We start from the raw sequence: 5,160 nt of genomic DNA, 5'->3' as shown, positions 1-5,160 counted from the left end.
TTATTCTAATTATCAGTTCATACTATCAACTTCTGAACTGTTTCCAAGCCAATCTTGTCATTATCTTGTTGGAAAGTTAGTTTGTTCCCGAGTATGTTCATGTGGCTATGAAATGCATTTCATACTCACACATCGCTGGCATATGTATGTGATTTTGCTTTTGCTTTGGAATTTCTCATGCAATCTCATTGATACTGTTGCTAGCAATCTATATCTCTGGCTTAAAGACAATTCACACTAGTGATACATTAATATAGTAATGTATTACTATACTACCCTGAACATGTGTACTCTAGCAAGTTCATTGCCTTTTTTATTTGTTTTTGATTGAATTGGGAAGCAATTTTCTTCCTTAAAGTTTTGGTAATTGTGTGTGTGTGTGTGTGTGTGTGTGTGTGTGTGTGTGTGTGTGTGGTGTTGGCAAGAATCATCCCTGTGTAATTGCTTCTCAGGAAAATGGTTCTCCTTCATAATATCCTATGCTACTGATGGTCTATGGCATTTTAAGTAACCAAAGTTTGATGATACCCATGGAAGATACAGCCTCCATTAGGGTATTGCCAATTAAATGATGTTGTATTCCTTGCTTTCAATTTCAAAATAACCTCATAAATCACCAAAGAAGTCTGACTACTGCTCACTTTGCCTCCTACCCCCAAGTTTGACGATATGATTTTATAACTTACATTGATAATGATATTTCAAAGGAGTCAAAATGTTCTGAATTTGGGGATCTCATACTCTTTTATATACTTCTCTAGAAGAGTAGTTGATACTGTTAGGTGTTACCAGAATCTTTTTAACCTCATGTGGCTACAAAACATTAGAACATGTTTACAACCAGTGAAGAAGCCTAGACAGCAGTGTTGGGTTTTTGTTGGTTTTGTTTTTTGTTGTTTTTTTTTTTTTTTCATTTTTATTTTGTCTTGTTTCTTCTTCTCTACCACATCCCCTGATAATGATTTCCATGGGCTGGAAAAACACCGAGGACAGAAGTATTTCACAGGATATATTTTAGATGGAATTGATAGCTGTGCTAGTGATCTCATAACCTCAAAGCACTTTACACACTGAGTAATCACTGCAGATACTAAATATAGAAAACAGGGTCTTTAAACCCATCACAAATAAATCCATATTTGAAACTTAGTCTACCACAAAGTAGCCCTGCTTTTGATGTATCTTTTAAAATCACCATGGATGCCTTGATGGAGTTCGGTTCTTACTATTGCTTTTTCGTTTGTTTGATTGATTTTCTTCATGATGCTTTAAGCAAGACCTCACCCTCTTAGTCATTTTGGTTATGTGGAAGCAGGATGCTGTCATGATGGGAACTGTGCACCCAATGATCTTCATCTAATTCCTTATTCAATTAGTGAGTAAATATCTCACTTCTGGGGTTAAGATAAAAATCATTATATATTCTTTATTTAAAGAGGATTTTCTGGGTGTAACAGGTACAGTATTACTATATAATAATAGGCTTTAAACACATATACACATATAACTATAACTGTGTATATGTATATATGGTTTGTACTGAGGATTGATGTTATTTCAGTATAACTCCATTTGTTTGATATTTTATTTAGGCATGGAGATGGATAGTTGATAAATTATAATTTATAAGTTTATTAGGATAGAACAATTTCAAGTTAGAGGTTTTGTTTTTTAGAAAAACAATGCAAATAACAACCATTCCTTTCACTCATTCATCTGGTATATCAGTCTTGGGATTTCCTTGTTTAAGCTACATACCAACAATAACGGGTCTCAGGTCTGAAAGATGTGATCCATGCTCTAGGGTATTGGGTCAGTACTACAGTTCCTACTTAGGTGGTGTTGAACACAACCCTGAGCAGCTTGGAAAAAGAGGCCTTTCTCGAAATAATCTCCCCTTGGAAAGCTCATTCAGGTTGCAGATGACTGTGTAAACAATAAACTGGGAGACAAATAGCCAAACGAACGGAAACACATGAAATATGAACCAATGGCTGAGGGGTCACCAACTGGATCAGGCCCTCTGAGTTGGTGAGACAGTTGATTGGCCTGATCTGTTTGGGAGGCATCCAGGCAGTGGCACCGGGTCCTGTGCTCATTGCATGAGTCGGCTGTTTGAAACCTGGGGCCTATGCAGGGTCGCTTGGCTCGGCCTGGGAGGAGGGGACTGGACCTACCTGGACTGGTCTACCAGGTTGATCTCAGTCTGCGGGGAAGGCTTTGCCCTGGAGGAGATGGGAATGGGGGGCGGGCTGGGGGGGGAAGGTGAGGGGGACAGGAGGGGGGAGAACAAGGGAATTCGTGGCTGATATGTAGAACTGAATTGTATTGAAAAATAAAAATTAAAAAAAAGAAAAAAAAAAAGAAAAAAAAACCAATAAACTGGAACTTTACTTAATTTTCTCCAAAAGTGGGTTTCTCTTACCTGATTGCGATATTTTTCCCCATAAGAACAATTCTCATGTTGACTTTTCCTATTTGTAAATAATAAAGTAGATGAAGTGCTTTGCATGGATTTACCCTGTCCTTAGCTACTAAAGATGCTTGTGACTTTATCACTTCTGTAGCACCCAGGGTTTGGTACCTGGGGCCTAGGAGTCTGAGGATGAGGGCCACTGCCTAAGCATACAACTTAGTATAATCACTTAGCTCGGAATCCATTCGGGAGAGTGATGTCTTTATAAAGTACATTTGGTTTCGCTAAATGCTTTTTAAAAACCACATAAAATAGCATATGATGTCACCTCTGATTGCTGTGTAAAGAGGATCCCTCCTTCTTGCCCAATTCATTCTATTCCACACCCCACCCCACAAGTCAGTAACTCATCCATGTTTAATTTTCCCTTCCCAACCATATACTTGAAATGTCTATCCTTTCTTGTGTGTGTTTTGTTTTCTGCTTTGATTTTTCTGTCTTTCCGGGTTTCCTTTTGATACTGACGTGAATCTCAGGGGCTTCCCTTTGCTTCGTTTGGAAAAATAAATAAATAAATGAAAGAGACTAATTTAGAGCACAAAGGTGGAAAATCGCAGTCACAAAAGGCAGCCATGGCACAGAGCAGTCCAGAAACAAAGCTTGCTCGCCCCTGCCTTCCCTGAGACACCTCCCTGGGAGGGTATCCCTTTGAGACAGAAGCCACCATCCACCCTTCGGGGATGGAAAACAGTGAGCTGTGAACGATAAAGGATTAAGTCATAGGTTATCAATGTGCACATTGCTACATTGGCCTTTGTCCTGAGGGGATACAAGACACTTTTTTCCCCCTTCAGTGGTTGGAATTTGATTCATTTCCTCTTTTTCCTCTTTGGTCTCTGATCTAGAATTCTAAGTTTATTTGTGAGGGGGGTTTGAAACCTGTGCTGAACCTAAGGAGTCTAGGGGTGCCTCTGGCAGCTATGTGAGCAGAAGGTTGGGAGACAGTGGGTTTTGTAATTGTTTCCCAGTCTCTACAAGACTGGCCTTTGAGATGCTCAGGGGTATCTAGGAATGAAACCAATCTCATGATACTCGGTGTCCTGATTTCCCTTAGAGCTGGTTCCAGGAGTATTCCAAAACTAATCTTTACCAGGCCATTGTCTCTGTCTTCCACTCCCCTTGGCGGCATGTGAGAAAGTGAATCCATTGTAAAGTAGTTAAGGAACCAGAAATGGCCGGTAGAATCCTCTGAAACACCAGCCTCCAGTAAGCTATTGTCAAAGCCCTTACAAGAATTTTCCATCCTAAACTGTCACTGTTATTCAGCTGTGCCACTGACAACTCCAGGCTTACTACAGGCAAAGCCTAGGAACTTTTTACATCCTGTTTTTGGAATCCTTTGTGGATTACAGCTAGGAAAACATGGGTGGCCTGTTTTCTTATGGTCCAGCAGGCTTATACTCTATAAAATGGGGAAACTCCAAAATGATCAGGAGAGAAGTCACTGATTGACTATGGGCTCTGTCTATTCCTTGAAATCAGGCTGTGGATTAGAAAATGTTAATTGTTGAGTACAGAGCTGGCATGCTTGGGCTTGCTTCAGTGCTGGGAATTGGGAATTAAGCTTTCTTTCTTTGGAAGCCCATTTTGGGATATAGGTGTGCACAAAAGGGAATGGGTGGAACCTTCTACCTAATGGTGAAGGCAACTTTAAAATAATCTGAGAGCTAGCTCCGGGATTTGGGGAATCTAGTAGCCTTCCCAGTCCCAAACTCTGATGGGAGGATACTCTGCAATCTGTGGTTACAGATTAACTATCACTCTGTCTTACCTCTTACCCCTGAATAATGCATTGCAGCAAAATAAATCAGAAGATGTAGGTCACAGTGTGAAAAATTATCTGTAAACAGCTCTCAACGTTTGCAGAAGTATTCTCAAGGACATTAATTTCTTTCTTTATATTTATTAAAATCTCCAGAAAACTGGCTTGCTTCCCTTCCACTTGAGAAGAAACCACTTTAGAGTAGCCCTTGACTCAGTGCTAAGTGTGAAACGGGAGGGCAAAAAGCCCTGGAATAAGCTGTAAAACCTCTGCACCTTACTAGTGCTGACTGTAAAGTGAGGGACAGAAAATTATACTCTTTGAAGGCTTGTTTTAATGCTTAAATTATGTTGTGGTGTTTAATATTAACTGGCTGCTTTGGATCCAAGCATTATTCTCAATGCTTTGTGTGACTTTACTGTAATTATCATCAATATTAGTCATCATTCTTGTTTTTTCACACTACATTTTAAGGAACAGTAAAACAACAAAACAACAACAACAAAAAACTTTAACCCAACAAGCTGAAATTAGAAATAGTTCAAATTCTAAAATTTTAGATTCTGAATTTCTGGGTAAGGGATGCTCAACTGGTAAAACTCAAGTAAAAAATCCCAAATCCAAAAATCTCCTTTCCCAAATCCAAAATCCAATTTAGACAAAACAATACTAGTCCCAAGTGTTTCTGGTGAAGGATATGCAACCTGTGCCTGCATCAACATATCGATGTTGATATCACAAACACACTGGACATGGGATGAGTGATTCCTGAACTTGGAGTTCAAAAAGCATATGTACCAGAAGCATCAACTTAAAAGCAAAGATTATATTCTTAAAGTTCAGCAGATATGCACTAAAGCGGTGTCTTCCAACTTTTATTTCGGGCACCACAAAGAACCATATAAATAAGGAAATGATTAAG

The sequence above is a fragment of the Peromyscus eremicus genome, chromosome 17 (assembly GCF_949786415.1).
Source record: "Peromyscus eremicus chromosome 17, PerEre_H2_v1, whole genome shotgun sequence".
Classification (NCBI taxonomy): Eukaryota; Metazoa; Chordata; class Mammalia; order Rodentia; family Cricetidae; genus Peromyscus; species Peromyscus eremicus.
Note: the sequence above shows the minus strand (reverse complement) of the source record.